The 19,517-nt window shown below is 48.1% G+C and overlaps 1 protein-coding gene across 9 annotated transcripts in view; it reads right to left on the reverse strand.

The window, feature by feature from the left end:
* The window catches only part of RUSC2 (RUN and SH3 domain containing 2), a 62,280-nt gene that overhangs the window by 27,605 nt on the left and 15,158 nt on the right, over window positions 1–19,517 (reverse strand). For 6 of the 9 annotated variants that reach the window (XM_054186179.1, XM_054186187.1, XM_054186178.1 and 3 more), the window contains one exon: window positions 9,265–9,370. The exons of 2 other annotated variants lie outside the window; for them this stretch is intronic. The gene's annotated coding sequence lies outside the window, so the exon portion shown is untranslated. Of the gene's footprint in view, window positions 1–9,264; window positions 9,371–11,467; window positions 17,539–19,517 lie in introns of those variants that run through there. One more of the 9 variants, XM_054186184.1, reaches the window with a different exon arrangement.

Genomic DNA, 19,517 nt, shown 5'->3' on the forward strand with positions numbered 1-19,517 from the left:
TTCATAACCTGCCCATAAGAAAGTTAGGACCCTACACAATGATAGTGACTTTATAGTGTCACTTTTTTTTTCCTGAATTCTTGCAACTCTTAGGGCTTGCAACTTCCTGAACCAGTGAGTTCCACATCAAATTACACACCACAGTAGTTGTTATCTGTCAGTGCTTTTGAACATATGGGCATTTAATTTCATTGCTTGTCCTTGGGGCTAGGGCAGGGAGAGTATCATATTTTCCACTATATTCGCCGCCTCTCAGAGCAGTCCCAAGCTCTTCAATCTGCTCACATACAACAGTATTCCCAGATCCCTGGTCTGGTCCCCAACTTCTCTCCAAGTGTCTTCGTGATGTGTGGGTGTGTTTGTGTGTTCACATGGCCAGCAGCAAGGCAGAACTCAGAGGATCTGGACGAAACCGCAGCATCAATTTACGTAACAGAATATTTTCCATGCAACAGAACTAAGAAAAGGCCAGCCAGAACCTTAATAAAATACTTATGAAGCAGCCCAGGCACTCCTAATGATTACACATACTTTTCTTCTGAGAGGAGAAATTTATCCCTTGCAGGGGCTGGAAACCCAAACCAAGCTCAGCTTGTAGAGCTCTATTCGGCACAGTTTATTTTAGGATATCGCTCCACAAGACAGCTCATGTGCTAATTAGGCTTGGAATGACTGGGCTCAACAGAGCATTAAGTGTCTAACTAACTAAATCTGATAACCCTGGATTAACCAAGGTCTTCTGCTGAGGAAAGTCTTGCTGTGCTGCAGAGGATACATAGACCTATTCACTAGGAGAAAAAAGGAGGTCAAATGGGGATGATCCTTGGCTCTGTACTGGAAGAGCAGGTCAGAGTCCCAGGGGACACACCAAGACTACCAGAGGGATGACCGCCCTGCTTCTGATCACTTAAAAGGTGTTTGAGAGAGCTGAGGAGACACTTTAAGACTGTAGGCTCCCAGATGTTCCTTCCCGGCTAGGACATGCTCACATTTGGACACCTCCTTTCTTGAAGCTGTTGCGTCCTTTCTGTACCAGATGTCTCAGAGAAAAGAATAAGTACCTGTGACAAGTGGTGATGAAGAACTTACCTCTCCTAAACCCTTACACTGAGATAGGCCTCAACTCAACCATGAAGTTTCAAAACTCTACAACTTCGGAACACATACTATAAGTACACTGGCTCATCTTATTCACACAAATGCCAAGACATGATGGGCTTTCAAGGTTCACAGCAAGATTTGTGGACAGTCACAGTATGTGAAAATTATTCCTACTATCAGTTTCAAATAATCCTCCTTAATTTCCTGGAATACTTCCATGTTACAAGCAGGGCAGCACAGAAATCATTATCATCTTTCTCTACATCGTTTCTCTCTACGTCGACTCTCTCTGTACATTATTTCATATCATTAACCCTACAGTTTCTCATTTAACACGAATAACTCCTATTTCTTCAGTCTTTCCTCTTATCAGAGTTTTCCAGGACTTTGTGCAGTTTTCTGGGCAGTTTCTCAATGCCCTCCAACTCTGCAGTCATGCTTCTGAGCTGGGGTGACTAATTGCACACAGTTTTCCAGTCAACAGTGGGATGTCCCTTACTTTCTGTATCAACATGAAAAGACTCTGTACCATAATTTTCCACTCCATTTCTTATGTACCCTAACATTCATATGTAGATGTTCACCGAGTAAAGTTGCTTATGACATTCAGGTACTTTTTGCAGTTTAATGACATCAGTTTAATGAGTTTGAATCAATTTAATCAATTTAATGATTTGGAACCTGACAAAGTGTACTTTTGTGACTATACTCTGTTACACACACTTACATAACATAGGATCAAGTTCAAAAACTCACGGTTTGCAACAAGACTAGGCCAGAACAAATCAGGGGATTGTTCTCTGAGGAGAGGAGTTTCTTTTTGCTGTCTGTGAAGTGTGGCTTTTGGGCGGTTTGCTCCCTCATGTTGCACAAATTCTTGCTGTAGGCATGTCGGGAGATGTTTTCCATGTCCCCATGCAAATTCTCTTTCTGGTCCACCAAGAGATAAGGGGGTCCTCAATGTCTGACTAAGATCCAGGCTGAAGGATATTTTCCCTGGTGAATTTGCCTCATTAAATCAGTGAGGTCTGGTGGCTTGCCTCCATGAAAGAAGATTCCCCTTTTGTTTTGATGAGCAGGCCAAGAGGTTGTTGTGGTTTTTCTTTTCAACCTCAACTCATGCCAAGGGGAAAGCAGACAACAAGGCAGTAGATCAAAACACTGTCTGTCGAACATGCTGTGGTACAGAGGGGAATCACCTCTCAGTACCTCCAGGACAAATACAAAAACATTGCTTCAGACTTGGGTGTTTCTTCACCATGCAGTACCAAATCATATCAGTAGCACAAAACCTGGGAGAGGTCCGGGTTACAGAGATGGAGACATGCTTTGGGGCCTCAGAAGCTTGTGCAAAGTCACCAACAGAAGCACACAGAACGGAAACCCCAGTGGGTCAATGACTAGTATCAGTCTCTCAACAAGATATGGTCAAACATAAACTGAATGATGTGTGACTAGAGTTTGTCACCTTTGTGCATTAACCACCCTCATGCCATTGTTTGTCAGTGCTGGGACATATCTGTTTCTGGCAGTTCCTCTTTTCCTCCTCTGTTATTGTACCATGAACTGGCAAGCCCTACTGTACTAGGGTCTAGACACCTCCAGGAATGTCCAAGGTCCCCTGTGCTCCATGCTGCTTCACCTTTTCCCTGACTCAGTCCTCCCCAAAACCTGTCAGTCTAAGAGGAAACAGGGGAGGGAAGCACATGGGAACGAAAAGGCTGTCAGGCTTACTGTAATAAGTCATCACCACCTTCAGAGTGCTTTATAATTACTGTAATTATAAATAATATGTGTTTGCAGAAATGAAAATGAGGCATATGACATGGAGCTGAAAGCAGGAGGAGACATCTGGGTAAGGAGGATGATCTCCCCAATGGCCATTTCAAGCACTATGACCTGCAGCTGGGGATAAATCTCAGCAGCAGGTTAAGCTAGATGCCACTGACTATGGACAAGAGAGAACAGCTTGTTGCCTATAGAAAACAGCTAAGTGCAGATGCCTGATTAAATCCACTTGCTGCTCTTCTGAAGGGTCAAGCTACAATCACTGTTCGTGGTAAGCCACATCCAGGTAAGAAATCCCTTGGAAATGACTGCAACTTCTCACGTACTAACAAACAGCGAAGGTGAGGTCAACCAGACTAAGCCAAACCCCAGGGCTGATGTGCCACTCCAGGTATCGATCACTAGAATGAATTAGGCAAAGCCAGGGAAGATATGCTGTGTGGGCCAACAATATTTTGGGACCACAGATACGAATTATTTATACCTCCTACTGGATCTTCTCATATATGGGCCTATGATTCTACCACATGAGTTAATGGGAAAGGTCTGAGGGTGGGACTACAGGGAAAAATGCCAAGTAAGCAGTCTCTGGAACCATGCTCACTGTCAGGGGCAGTAAATTGCACTGGTGCAATGGTCCAGACAGGTCATTCTCCCCACTGAAAGGGACATCTGTGAGGACAGCTATGCTATCTGAGCTACACAGAATACGCACGACAATGCAGCACGAGGCACACATCCCTGCTCTTTGCTATGGGAACCTCAGAGAGGCACCAAAAGAAGGTGGCCTGGTAAACAATTCAGGTGAATTGGACCTACTAGGCAAAAGGAGGCTACGTAAGGATGTGGTTGCTCCTGCACCAATGCATGCAGAGCAGAATGGAGAAGGTCCTGCCCACTGAAAGCATTTAGGTCAGATTTTTCCAGAAGTGATGGCAGTTGGTGCTAGTTTACAAAGAATAAGGCACAGTTCTGGAGTTAAAACAAATCAATGAGATTAGTCCCTACATGAGATATGTGGGGAGCAAGGATTCCCTGCTCCCTTAAAGAGTAACATCTGAAGAGCCCATTCCCAGAAGCAGCTGAGAAAGATGATCTAATTGGTGCTGAACCGCGTCTGTGTTAGACAACACCCAGGAGCACAAATTTTCCCCAGGGTTGACTGCATCACAGTTAAGCAACTCATCAGCTCAAACCTCACATGACAACCAGATTTCTTGTGAAAAACTCGTTTTCCTGCAACTGTATGTAGGGTTTTTTCTGGCACTGGCATGCAGGAGAGCTCCTGAGCATTTGCCAAAGCCACAGACGCTCTGGTTGAGTCTCTTGCACATCTGTGAACCAAGGGGAAGGCAGACTCCCCCAATCCAGTCCCCATCTCTTGTCCATGTGTCCCACCCTTCCTTAAGAACAGTGCATGGTCTAGTCATGGAGGTGACAGTGGGTCCCAGGGATGTCTCAGGTGAAAATCTGCTGTTGATTTGCCAAGGTCTTCCATACAGGCTCTGAGTTTTTTTCCTGTAACTCCCAGAGAAGAAAATCCCCTCTTGCCGGAAGGAACTGCTAGCTCTCATCACTCCAAGGTATCTGTGCCAGTGGCCCAAAAAGCACAACAGGGCAGTGACACTCAGTCTCTGCTTCCAGGGAACCTCTTCTCCTGCTGGAGCCGAGAGCAGGTGTGGTGGTTGTGCCAGTTTCCCATCACTGGCCAAGGGTCAGTACAAAGCATTGCCGACATCACTCAAATATCTATTATTTGTCACTCAAAGGTACTGCCAGCCCCACATCCGCAGCACCGCGCACAGACCAACACAGGGGCTCTCTCCCAGCAAACTCAGAGGGTCAGCCTGAGCCAGAAGCTGCCACCACCTACCTTATGGCCATTCACCCACATTACAGCTCTGTCTCGTGCCTTCCTTCCATTTACCAGAGTTAACAACCACAGCCTTTTTTTTTTTTTTTCTTCTTTTTTCCCTATCTGCTGATACAACCACCAGCAGCCTCACTCAACAAGAAAGAAAAATAACACTGTCTACATGCCCCTAGGGCTGCAACACAACTGCGGTGGGGAGAGGAAGAATTTGTGGACATGCCTGCTCTTGCGCTCATCTTAACAGGTATGCCTCTGCTCTGACCCACTTCTTTAAGAAAATGAACATTAAAATAATTTTCATCAAGAGAGAAAACTGGAGCAGAATCAGGGACTAGAGCCATTTTGACAGCCTGTTTCTTCCTCTTTGGAGAGTAACCAACTTCCAGGCGAGCGCTAGGGCATGCAGGGAACCTGCTCAGCAGATAACACGACAAATCCCTGCTAAGGCTGGTTACCAACACCGCTGTCATTGATCATTGCTATGGATTTCACCCCCTGCCAGCCAAGCTCCCTCAGCTACTTCAAGAGTCATCCTGCAGCCTTTGGCATAGCTCTGTAATGGGGGGAAGTCCTGGCTCTTTTGGACTTGCAGACGAGACTGCCAGAAGCACTTTATCCACATCAGGACTCCTCTCACCAAGCAGCGCAGGTAGCGGACAAGTGAGGTTTCCCACTCCCGGTTCGATTTCAATGGCTCCCAAAAATGCAGGGACAAAATCTCCTCATCCAGTACTGTCCTGTGATTCCACAGCTGAGAGGGAGGCACTTCCACCTCCAACCCTCCGCCTCTCAACCACCTGCACAGATCTCCCCATCCCTCACTTTTGGTTTGCTTTCCTTGGGTTGAACCGTCAGAACCGTGGCCACTGGGATGAGTTATCACCCACCATCTACGATATAGAAGTGGCTCTCATCTGAATATCTCAAGCTGACCCAGTTTATATTAAACAGAAGGGTAAAAAGCAAACAGCTCTGTAATGAAACCTTTTTAATTTTTAAAGAGCAGATCTCCAGTGTATCAAGGAAAACAGTTATAGAGCCAACAAGAACAAAGAGATTGGAGAAGTACTGCAGAAAAATACTTTGAATGTACATCATAAGTAAAAAATACCATCTGGAATGACCAAGCAAGGTGAGGAAATTAGAAAAGCAGGGCTCCTGACCAACCTGAATGAATAACCACACCAAGAAGGACATCAGAGGTAATTAAAACAATATCTTTGGTGCTGATTTGGCAAGAAGAATAATACTGAAGCTGTGGTGATGACAGGTTAGATAATACAGAGGAAAGAGGGTACAGAAAAGGAAATGAGCTTTTGAAGTGGAAACCAGTTCTAGAAGATGAATGCGCTGAAGTCAGCGGGACAAGATACTCTTGATTCCAGAAAAAGGAAAGAATAGTTGCATGATGGCAGCTGGCAACAGGGCTTTTGACAAAATTAACCATGAAGAAAGAGAGGAAGTAGGGGAAGCTGTGTGGTTGGCAAATAATACAGTTAAGGTCTGTACCTGTTCCGAAACAGGAAGGGAAGTGACCCACGTTAGATTTATCAGCCTGCCTTTAGTACTACACAAGGCTTTCAAAAAACATCAGAAAAGAATAATAAGACTGGGAAATAAATTAAAAATGGGGCAAAGCACAACATGGGGTTTCAAAAGGTGGGCTACCATCTGTCTATCAGAATTAATACCAGAGTGAGATCTTGACTCACCAGGAACATCAGACTGGAAGAAAATTGCGATCTCTGGGATAGAGAACTCATTTTTTGTTTGCTATCACAGCCTCAGACACCTGAGAGGTGGAAATGGAGCCATGGGCAGGCCATTCCGGAGTCCGTGGCATATTCTCCTGGGCCACCTGCACTTTCTGCAATGCAGGTCCAGGTCCCTTGGATCCAGAGATCCACCTGCATTTTATCTCCAGCTTTCTGCATCAATGCAGCGAGGAAGAGACACAGCAGCAATTATGTCTCCTTCCTGTGAATCATTTCGGTCAGCTTCAGTCACCAGAAGCTCTCGCCCGTCTTTTAAGCATCTCAAGGCAGAGATTATCTGTGCACTCTCACTGCTTAACAGATGCTCTGGTAAGAGTGGCACCTACGAGCTGGTCACAGCCTGAATGTCCTGGGGAACATTCCCACCCCACACAGACAAGGAGGCTGCATCAGCTTCTTTTTATTCCTTTAGGCAAGCCTTGTACACACAAACTATACACAATTTTTCTTCCACACCCTGATAAAAGTATGTGTATTGTGCATGGGTATGTCCTGTTGCATTTCCTGTCCTCTGACCCACGATGGACCTGCAAACACGCATGTGCCATTGTTATCCCCCACCCAGCTCCTGCAGGAGCCTGTTCTGCAGCAGCACCACAAGCGCAGCATATCCTGCTCCCTGCTCCCATGAGAGCTGAATGGGACAGAGACCTGCAGACACAGAGAGGGTTCCCAGGTCCCAGGGAGAGATCGGGATGAGAAGGATGCCCTATGGTGCTTCCAGGACATTGTCACAGAACTGCGAGCAGAACACACTCTGCTCCATGGTTGTGCTGGAAGCCCTCTCCTTCCCACCTGGCACCCTGCACTGAAACTCCGGATTTATCTTCTTCACCTGTTGTAAGGCTGGAGAGCCTTGCCACTCCACAGGGATGGAGACAGAGCACCAAACTGAGGACCTGCAGCAGCAAAATGGTTCCTTCAGAAAACTGCTGCAGAAAAGGCTGTGCTGAGGATCGCTGCCACCTCCACAAACCCCTTGGAGCTGCACACAGCACTGACCACCTCAGGGAACATAGTTAGAGGATGGAGAATAACAGCACAAATGACACATTTACATTCCCTGACAATGACATCCCTGAATTTCCTCCCCATGCCCTCTACTGCTTGTCTCTGACCCACAACCCCCTGTTCCTCCAGCTCTGCAATGCCCCTCACACCCGCCTCTTCTTCTCCACAGTCCCTCTACACCTCTGCCAAACATTTACCATTTTATCTACACTTTTCCTACCATCCTGTTACTCCTGACAGGATGAAGATGCTTTATCTGAATTATTCTTGGTCACTGGAGAACTACAGAAAGCTTTTGTGTAATAGGTTAGACCTGCTAAGTTCGGTTTTTAGCAACATCAGTATACAAGACTGTAGGTGTCTGGAGGTAAAAAAAAATCAGATATTTGCTTCCCCCATACTCCATATACCTTTAAGACACCCATCAATTCAGTCCCTGTATGATCCATTCATCAACAGCCAACGCTAATCCAGCTTCCATTAACACCACATTCCCCCAAAACACCTGCAATTGCAACCCCACATGCTCAGCACCTTCCATAACCCGAAACGATTGCATCTGCTGTTTATCCCCTTTTGTTACTACATTCCCATGTGTACATTCCCCTACAGCCCCATCACTGTACCACGCGTACTGAAATGTCATTCTTTTGTACCTTTTCCTTATTGTTCTCACTGACTGTCATCCTGAACATCGCCCCTCCAGCATCTATACCTCTATCCCACCATATACCCTTCTCTTTGTTCAAGCCCCCTCCCTTTGCCTTTGCAGAGGGAATTTGATGGAAGGATTTGTGCAGAGGGTGGGGGAGGGAAGAAGAAGGAAGGTGGGGAGGGAAAAGAGGGATTTGGCTATAACAAGACCATGTAATTAAGCTCTAGTAACTGGTACCCAGCCTGGACCCCTCATTTCCATAATTAAAAGCAGTAATTCCTCCATTCCTAGATAACCTTTCTCATCCGATCTGTGAAAAGAGGCAGGGAGAAAGCATCCATTTAACAGCCGGCACAGACACACCCTGGGAAACACAAAGGACTCCAGCCTGCACAGAACCCGTGCATCCCTCAGCAGAAGAGCAGGGTTTTATCTGCCACAATATTTTATCCTAGTGCCTTTTGAGCAATTGATTTACCAGTATTTAGAAAAAAAGGGACAGGAAAAAAAAAAAACAAACAAAAAACAACAAATAAAAAAAGCCAAAAGCCACACTGACAGCAGCCTTTCCTCTGCCTGCGTCCTTTGTTTCTGGCTTTTCATGGAAGCACTGCCTGTCAAAATAGCTTTTGAGCCGCACAACAGCATCACCGCCAGGGATGCACAGAGAGCATGGTAGCCGGCGGGACCAAAACAATCCGTGTGGGCTCGTCTGTCATGGCAGGCACAATGGAGAGCTGTGCGGCGGCATTGTCGGGGCGAAGCACGGCTCGCCTCCGCACAACCAGCCCCGGACATGACAACTGTTATTTCATAGCTACAATGGACAAACACACATTCTGCGCAGCAACACCAGCCTCCTCACTCGCTCGCATCCATTATAATCACAGCAGCACCGAAGCAACACAGCCTCCAAAGAGAGAAAGCAATCCTAAAATCCTTAAGCTCCATCGGGTAGCTGGCAATCTCTACAAAAACAAACTAGGCGCTTTGCAGGACAACGAACGGCCTGAAAACCATCCGTACGACTAACGCCCACCCCAACCATTTCTCCGTCTCACCTTTCCACAGATCCGCTGCTCCCTGCCTCCTCTCACTGAACACGCTCTGCTCCGGCACTGCTGAGCACTCGGATTCCAGCGGGCTCCGTGCTCTCTCACCAGGATGCTGTGGGAAACAGAGTCAATTTTTTTTTTAATTTTTTTTTTTTTTTCACAGCTGCATCCCTGGCAATGCAGAGGGTCTGCGCAATCACATCCCCAATGCTCCTGCTGCTGCTGCTGCTGCCGCTGTGACGTTGCTGCGTGTGAAGCAGCAAGCATGCCCACAGCACCGCCGTGCCGGCTTGCAATTAGTCCCTGCGGGACCTCAGACGAGGCAGGGGATGGGAGGGAGCAGAGAAGGAGAGGAGGGGAGACAAGTCGAGCCAGAAGATGGAGGATGGATTCCTACAGGAATTGGGAAATCGGGAAGGTAGCATCAGGAGAAATATAAAGACTTGTATATATAAATGTCTTATGACATATAACACAGCTGCAGCATCTTATTCTGTGATGAGCTTGGGTTTCAGATGGTTGCAAGCTGTCTGATCTCTTCTCCTGGCTTTGCAAAGGAAAGCAAAAGGAACTGAAGTGCGATGTTCCTACTGTTGGTAATGGCAGCCAGAGCCCTTGGAGATAAAATGCTAGTCTGCAAAGGAATACACGGACGGAGGAGGATGGGAGGACTTCTAACTGAGAGATCAGGATGACTACAAGAAGCTTCTTGAAGCTTCTTTTACATTTCTATAGTGCTTTGTCCAAAAGAGCTCCATCAACACTATCTACACAGCACCCCTGAAACACAGCCACCCCCGGAGCGAGATGCAGCCACCAGCGCTTCCCCCAGTGCCAGACCCACCTGGCAGGGGCAGGATGTCTCCAGTCCCACAGGGAATCTCAAAATCAAGATCCCAGCAACTACTAACTACAGCACTTGATTAAAGTGCTGCCCGTTACCCAGGCTAAATCCCAGTATCTCTGCAAAGCAATCCACAGCAGATCTTCCTCCCCGAAGCCATGGACCACCACCTGCAAAAGCCCAGGCTCTCTTCCTACCCTGGGGCCACGTGAGGGGATTTTTCCATCATCCCCCTTTCACCAGCGGCAGCTGCAACCCGCTCCGTAGGCAAGTCAGTGCAGTTCCTGACAGGGCACAGGGAGCTTCGCCATGGGATGTGTGTGGTTACTTTTGTTTTTTCTATGACAGTCTGAGCGTGACCACGCACCCCAGAAACTCAGCTGCCCTGAGACAACCACCATGAAGGGACCACTCACGTTATTGCATTTTGCCACCTGGTCCCGCTCCTATAGCCACCACCCCATGCTGAGCTCAGGAAATGGGGCATCCACCTCAGCAAAAACAACTCCTATGAGCCCGAACCAAACCCCACCTCCTAAACCAAGGCTCCATGGAGAGCAGGTAAGCCAGAGAAGAGGTAAAAATGTCACACAGAGACACAGTTCAGAGCCATGAAGAACCCTCACATGCCTGAGTACTTTTTGGTCTATGCCATCATGCACCCAAGGCAGCAACTAAATAAAACAAATACAACAGCCTGGTCGATACAACATTTTGCAGAAGCTTCTGCCTCTGGAGAGGCCAACATAAAAAGCTATGCCAGAAAAATGTTAGACTCATTACTGGAAGCGGCTGTCAATTGCCTCAGATCCCAGACCACCAGAAACCTTTAGTTTCTCCTCAGAAACCTTAGCATCTCTTCAGGTAACATTCAAATCGGATTTCACAGAATCACATAGAATCATAGAACAGTTTAGGTTGGAAGGGACCTTAAAGATCATCTAGTTCCAACCCCCCTCCCATGGGCAGGGACACCTCCCACTAGACCAGGCTGCTCAGAGCCCCATCCAGCCTGGCCTTGAACACCTCCAGGGATGGGGCATCCACAGCTTCCCTGGGCAACCTGTTCCAGTGCCTCACCACCCTCACAGTAAAGAATTTCTTCCTGATATCCAGTCTAAATCTACCCTCTTTCAGTTTGAGAAAACTCTTTCAGTTTGAGAAAACTCTTTCAGTTTCTGACTGAAAACCCAGGGGCTGGTGGGTGGCTCCCACCAAGGGCTCCAGAGGCAGGAACCCAGGACTGTCCCCAGTGCAGAGACCCTTCCAGCGAGAAGAAAGAAATGGCCTTGGGCTGGTTGTGGGCTGTGCAGCCCGTTCACCATGCACGGGAGCCAGCATGGGAGACACGGCTCTGCTACTCACCTCCGAAACACCGGGAATGATCCCTCAGCCCGTTCCAAAGCTCAGGCTCCGCAGGTGCCCCCTGAGAGGCCGATACCCGTGTCCCATTCGTGGTACTTCACACTCCACAGCCCTCTGCTTGCGTGTGGGTGCTCGGGACCCCACATCACCCCCTGGTCTTGTTCAAGCATCAGGAACAAGCCCCAGGGAGGAGGCAGGAGCGAGGGACGTACCTCCGCGCCTGGCCATTACAGCAAGCTGAAAGCTAGTCCTGCCAGGCTCGCTCCCCCCGAGCTGCAGTCAATGAGACTATTTACTGTACCCCCATTAGCGTGCAGCCCCCGGACCCCCGTACGGCCAGCCCCATTGTATTGTCAGCGTTAATTAAGGCAGGCTCAAGCAGACATCTCTAGCCCGTTCAGCTGGGACAGTCGGGGAGCAGCAGGGAGGAAGGAGACAGAGAGTCTCAGCTGTGGAGCTCTGTGCGGAACAAGGAGCGTTTGTTACCCAGGAGACTCGTTCCCACAGCAGAGAGGAGAATGGAAACTATTTCGGTGCCCTCCCCAGTCCTCCACCAGCACTGCCAATGCTGACGCCAGGAGGTATAAATGCTGGCAGGCGGATTGCTTGCCTGCATCCCTGTCCCTGCCACAGGACACTGGCATTAACCGATTCACTGACAGCAATGCCTGCCTTGTGGCACAGACACGCACACCAGAGCAGATGGAGTCAGGGGGCTGTTTTGTTAAAAATCAGACACAGCAATGCAGCAGACAAGGGGCTCCCTCAGAACCACTCCTATTCACATATCTGTTCCCAGCATTAAGATTTGTATCCTCCTCCTCAAAACAGCTATTCAGCACGTTTTTCCCCCACCCCAAGCTCGTGTTGCCTTGTGCCTCTGCAGCGAGCATCCCTCTGCTGCACCTCCCTCCCAGGATCTGCCCCTCTCAGCAACACCGCTAAAAACTGACGGGCTGTCCCAGAGATTCATAGGCAGCAAGAGATTACAGGCACTAATGAGGAAGAAGAAAGCAGGGGACTGTCTTCTAGGAGATGACTTCTCTTTGATCACAGGCGAGTCGGTGAGAGAAGGGGAGCATGGTTGACTCCACAGTCTCAGGCAAGGAGGGGAGCAGGGATACTGCAGGCTGGTGACTGCTGAGAAGCAAGGTGAGGGAGATGGAGGTGCCAGAACATGCCTGTCCCTACAATATCAGGGGTCCCCATCCTGCTTGGCATGGGGAGGAAGGGATAGGTGCTACTGGGCACCACAGGGTGCAGCTTGGCAGCAGAAAACGGCTTATCAAGCAACGCTGATCTCATTACCCACAGCATCCTAGGTGTAGGGCAGGCATTTTGCCATCTTGCCTCCTTCCCCCATGCTCTAAGGGCATGAGAACTCAATGCACAACATATTCTCCCACCCACGAATTCCAGCAAGGAGGTGCACCCCATTCCCAGAGCCGGGCTGCAGCAGAGCTCACCACTTCAGGGGAGCCCCACGTGCTGCACTCACACTGGACACAAGCCCTGTGTGTACCTGCCGCGCTTGCTGACAACAACCAGGACACAAATAGGTCATCTAGGTGGAAAAAAAGCCCAACATATTTCTGTCTTGGCCTCAGGCTTCTTCCTTCACCTGCCTTCACCACTGGCTGCTAAGGTCAGCACACCCCCACATACAAGAAGGAAGAAAGCTTTCCACATTTGCTGCAGTTGTACAGCAAAATCATCCATCAGCAGCCCAAGCCTCCCACCTCTTTGGTACAAATCTGCTCTGGTGATCTGTGAACTGGAAAGAGAGCAGCCCCAGATGCCAGACGGCTGCCTGGGCTGTACCTCTGATACCAAGCGCTGGGCAGGAACAGGTCTTTCATAACCCCTCACCCTCAGGCGTGATATACAACCTGCCCATCCTTGCAACAGCCAGGCAGCCCCAGGGCTACCACCTCTCCGCCACACCTCATGGCTGTAACCCAGCACAGGGAGCTGCCTGCCACCTCCTCCTAAAGGATGGATATTCTGGTGTAGCCCTCAGTACCTTCAGTGTGTCCATGCCTCTCTCAAGCAAGTAGAAAGTGGTATGAGCAGGTGAAACAGCACAAACATGCTTAGGGTACAGCTTCTGGCTCATCATGATCCCATCCGTAGCATGGCCAAAGGAGGGATGGGCATCCTCACTCTTTGCCATGTGCTGGACCACTCATGACCATGGTGGGAGGCACTCAGTGCCTTTCCACCTCACACGCTGATGGCTCATGGCAGAAATGTGAGTCCTTGAGACACACCAACCCCATCCACCACTGCTGAGGGTGCTTCAGGAATGCCAGAGAGAGAGATGTTGAGCTAAACAAAGCTGAGCTAAAAGCATGGTCCTGCTCAATCGGAGCAAGGGGGACCAGAACACAGAGGCCATCAGAAAAGCATGAGGTGCTGAAAACTTTATAAAAATCCTCGGAAAGAAAACCCAAAATCAGTCTCCATCCCTGCCAACCCTGTCTTTCAAGGTCAAACAATATCCCTCTCTCAAACACACAGAGATCAATACAGGCTGATCGTTACCAACATGCGCTCGACAACTTTTCTATTCGGTGGGAAACAATATGGGAGTTTTTGAATGAGGGGTCAGAACCAAAGAAGACTGAGAAAAGAAGACATTAGCCTCGTGGCAATGGCTGCCCTCCATCCGCACATTTCCCAAGGGGGTCACCAACTGATCCCCCCACACCGAGCCTGCCTTCCGAGAGGATCCGGGGACAGAGGCACAGGGGTCTGTGGGGTTATGCTGTTTGCAACAGCAGGATGCACCAGCCCCCCATGGTGATCCTGCCCCAGTGACCCCTGCCCACTGCCCAGAGCAGCAGCACTGATTTCTTCAGGGCTAGCAACCCAAGGCAGGAGTCCTGCCTCCAAATAAGAAAATGGCTTGAGAAGAGAAAGTCGTTGCTTTTTTTTTTTCCCCCCCAAAAAAATTTTGACATTTCTCGTTGTTTGCTAACCATTTTCTAACAGAATTAATTCCCCAAATTAATTCTTATGATGTTTAAGAACATTCTCTAAATTTCTAGCTTATCTTTACCTGTGCACAGCTCACACATATTCACTCATGTTCCAAAAATGAGTTATAACGTCAGCGTTTATCCAGTCTGTGTTTAAAGTTATATCATCTGGGTTCTTTAATCACTTCACATTAGGTAGGCTCTTCATTTCTTTGATCATACCAGTATCCCTTCTCTGGGCCTGACCCAGTTTGCATACAGCCTTCAGAAAGTCACTGGAAATGTACGCGGTCTTCCAAGCAAGATCTCACCATGCCTTACTACATTAAAATTTCTCCACCTCTGACACAAATATTTTGTCCAACGTGTGACATTTATCTATGAAAATCATAACTGCATCATACTAGCTGTTCACTGTAATCCTGCACATCACTGATAGACCCTGTGTTTTCCCCATCTCTCTCTCTTTCTCCAATGAGCTCCCAGTTGACCTGAACTTTTTACTGATTTCTCATGCACACGACTATGCGATTTTGAACTATTCAATTCACATTTGTAATATTCCTTAAGGACATCTATGCTCCTCCTGATGAATAACCCTGAACTGCCTCTGATGATGCTTCTGAGCGTTGTGTCTTCAGGAAACATCACTAGCAAAGTCTTACTTTTTGATGCTCAGAGCAGTATTTGACATATTGAATAGCTTCCATTTCAAGACTACTCTCTACTAACAACTTCCCTTCAGACCAGTAGTTCCTCTTTCAACATTCCTGTTATCTTCTAGCCTGTCTGCTGCTCCTTACTTTCAGCAAAGGATGTTACAGACAGAAGTCCACATGGGTTCAAGGGGAGGCAGGACAAGCACTTGAGAGATCTATTTCAGGTTACTGAACAGACACAATATAATAGACTTAGCAAATTCCCCGGGGGAAAAAAAAAAAAAGACACAATATCTGCGTGCCCTGCTTCCACTCTTCCCTAGCTGACCACCTGCAACCACTTTTGGAAAAATAATACTGGGCTGGGTGGTTCCTTCATCCCAATCCCTATCTTGATTTCCACCTTCCTGTATTAGGGTCGAAACCTTCCTATTGCTAGCAGCTATGCCTCACTGCCCAGGAACAGAGGCTTTCACAAGCTCCATAAAAAGTCACAACTACCAGATAGGGCTGGTGCTGGCACGGCTCCCCACGGGGCTGGGCTGAGTTCCACATACCACTACAATACTGAGATGTCAAGGGGAAAACCAAACCCAGCCCACAGCCAGCTGACCGTCTCCAGTCCCTTCCAGCCCAGGATTCCAGTATGTTCATACTCTTTTTTTCCTAGGAAAGTGCTGCTACCATTTTACATGCAGGAGACCGGGGCAACAAGGAGATACGAACCATTTGGAAGGCTGTGGGAAAGGCAGAACCAATCCTACAGCCCCAGTGCCCATCTTTTAGCCCTAATACTTAGTACTGCCCAAGCAAGACCACAAAGAAATAGCTGAACACTTTTCGGCAAAGGGAAATCAGGACAGAAACAAGAGAGCAGCTCCTGAATCATGACCGAAGTCTCAGCTTCAATCTGATAAATCAAGCTCATAAACCTGTGCAGAAAACCTTGAATTACAGCAAAGCCTGGACATAACTGATCCAGACTGAGATTTTCAGAGTGCCTGAAGCAGGAGCTCAGCTCTAAGAGCAACCCTGTTTCTTCAGGCACTCTCTCAAATATTTATGATAACACTGCGTGGGAATATAAACCCTTTCACTAATCAAAGCCTTGGCAAAAGGAACAGAAAGGCTATTATTACAAAAAAGATATGCCTTCTAATCTGGCAATCAATTGCTCGGAGCAGTCTGTGGTAACAAAGGATACTAAGGTGTTACTGGCTTCACTCCTATTAAAATCAGTGTTCAAAATGGGATCAATGCTGCCTCTACAGCACAATTTACCTAAACCATTAGTTCCCCACTGCCGTGAGGAAAGCCTTAAGTTGCCACATTATATACTACATAGGAGCTGGTGAATTTGGCAGCTGCAGTTCTGCTGTATTCACCGGTTTGTATTCTGACCTCAAATAAAAATCATGCGTTTCCAACCAAGCAGCTGAAAAGCTGCAGGGCTGAGCTGAATCCGCAGCCCTGAAATGGTTCACTGCCTACATACAGGCACAGACTGCTGTGTACACAGCACGCACGGACGAAGGAAGGTGACCGCCTATGGTTCCCATGATGTACACCAAAGTGACATCCCCTTCCCAGTCCAGGGGCATCGCCGGGCTGAATCAAAGTGAGGGTGACTGCACCACAAACGAGCTTCTGCTCACAGAAACCACCATGGAAGGGATGCAGCAGGGAAGGGGCAAACAGAGGAGAAGAAAAACATCTCTGTTGGACACACAAGAGGCCACATCCAAGAATGGAAAAACCCTCCTGCCCTCCTGCTTCAGTACTGAGTCATAAATATTCCAGTTTTCCAAGGCAACGGCAAGCATGAAAACTGCTCAGGATTTCTCGCAGAAAGCCCACAGTCGCCTCTCTCTGCGCATGCCCAAGCAGTTCCCTGCCATCACCGCGCGGAGCGTCAGCAGAAGCCCATCAGTGAGATCTGACAATTCACTGCCAAGCCAGTCCCCAGCAGACCTCCCTGTTCTCAAACACTCCCACCTTTGCAACGAAGCCCAGGGAGCATATACTGAAGGACGTGGACCTGTTGGAGAGGGTCCAGAGGAGGGCCACGAAGATGATCGAAGGGCTGGAGCACCTCTCCTGCAAAGACAGGCTGAGAGAGTTGGGGTTGTTCAGCCTGGAGAAGAGAAGGCTCCGGGGAGACCTTACAGCCCCTTCCAGTACCTGAAGGGGGCCTACAGGAGAGATGGGGAGGGGTTGTTTGCAAGGGCACGTAGCGATAGGACGAGGGGCAATGGTTTAAACTAGAGCAGGGTGGGTTTAGATTAGACATTAGGAAGAAGTTCTTTACAATGAGGGTGGTGAGACACTGGCACAGGTTGCCCAGAGAGGTGGTGGAGGCCCCATCCCTGGAGACATTCAAGGCCAGGCTGGATGAGGCTCTGAGCAACCTGATCTGGTTGAAGATGTCCCTGCTTACTGCAGGGGGGTTGGACTAGGTGACCTTTAAAGGTCCCTTCCAACCCAACACATTTTATGATTCTATAACCACCAGCTGATTTATTAGGGACCTGTGATATTAATTACAGTTGTTTACACCGATTTTTTTACTAAGTTTCTCCATTTACCACCCAAACTGGACACAGCAGTGCTGCTCTGCAGTGTTACCTGCCCTACCTGGCTATGTTTTAGTGGCAAATAAAGCAATGCCTAGACAGCTTGTGCTTCTGCAAAGCACCCTCTGATTAAAAGAGGCCACTGAAGGTACACTCCAACACCAGCCACTATTAGCAATGTCACAGCACAACGTTGGCAGGCATAAGACTCCACTGCCACCCAAGAGACTGTCTGGGCACCCAAATGCCAGTAGGCATTTCGAAAAGCTGCAAAGGACAGTTAAGGGAGAACCAGTGAAAACTTGGGCTAAAAAGCCTCCATAACACAGGCTTGCAATTAAATCCTGGAGACCCTGCTGGCTCTCAGGTGGGGCGGTTATTTTTTACTCTTCATCTGTATCATCTACAGTACCGATGCTGTTAGCTGAAGGGACAAGGTTGGTGCACAAACAGCAAAGTGACACAAATTATCATCATTACCATGACACCTCACCTAGCACAGATTGCACATCCCCACCCATAATCATCATGCGTGAGCGGCTCATTCAGAAGGGATCTGTGGCTACCGTTGATCACAGGCTGAACTTGAGTGTGTGGCATTTCGCTTTGAAGCAGGCACAAAGTATGTAAGGCTGTATGCACAGGCATGTCATATGCAAGACGTGGAGTAATCCTTCCTCTCTGCCCAGCCCCAGCACATGCCTTGTGGACGTGTCCTATATGGACAAACTGGTGAGAGTTCAAAGAGAGGAAGGAAAAACGGCAAGGAGAGGATTGCAAAGCAAGTGGGTTAGTTCTCGGTAGAAAACCAGGGGGTACGTGAAAGCAGTTCTGAAATGCCTAAGAGGCTGCTGCCAAGCCCAAGTGAACAAGCTGTTCTCCACATCCCTGACAACAGGAATAGGCTCCCTGAGGGGCAGCAAGAGAAGTTTATGTTAGACATCAGGTATAGCAGTTACAACTAGCCATTCATTATTGCCAAAACAGCACAGCAGTCTGAGTTAAGACTAGTTTTCTTAATATTTTGCATGGTCTTGTCTGTCTCAGAAGCTCTTTGCTTTACTTATGTAGAGGCATGCATTCCTGTTAATTTTCACAGGCCCTTAGTGCCAGGAATTGGAAACAATTTATTCTTGTAGCTTGCTGCCAAAGAAATGCCCATCTTAGGTTCTTGGCCAACCCAGGGTGCCACGGCATCAGGAGATACCGATAGAGGGAAGGGACTGGACTGCTAAGATGCAGGACGCAGCGCATAATGTCCCAATCACTGAGAGATTCTAGAGAGATGAAATGAAGAAAGACAAGGAATGGCATAGCCTGAGTCCACTATGCCTGGGTCAGGAAGATGTAATTATATGGCTTCTGGAGGTCTTATTCTCGTATGATTTCTGTTTGACTCAGAGGAACAGGAAGCCTTTAATGCAGGATTAAAAGATGAAAGCAGTTTATTCTGTGAGGCAGAATACCTGGAGAAACAGAAACACGTTCCTGGGCGGACACAGCAAACCTACAGGTGTGGCCTGAGAGTGGAAAAGCATGCCATGCCAGCTGACCTGGCAGCTAATCCACCCAGCTGTTAAAAACATACTCCAGTTGGTTTGGTTTTGTTGGTTTTTTTTTTTTCCTAAATGGAATATGCCTAGCATCAGCTTTCAGACAGTGGATTCATCTTCCTTTCCTCCACCATGGCGAAGAGACTTTTTCTCATAAACTCAGTCTTGTTGAAGATGATTCTTGACCACAGCTGAGAGCTCTCCTAACTTTTTCTTCGGTTACCTTTTCCCATCTAATGCAGCAGGCTGTCCTGAATCATCTGTCAGCTGTAGCCAAGGTCTCC

This window comes from Rissa tridactyla, chromosome Z, assembly GCF_028500815.1.
Source record: "Rissa tridactyla isolate bRisTri1 chromosome Z, bRisTri1.patW.cur.20221130, whole genome shotgun sequence".
Taxonomy (NCBI): Eukaryota; Metazoa; Chordata; class Aves; order Charadriiformes; family Laridae; genus Rissa; species Rissa tridactyla.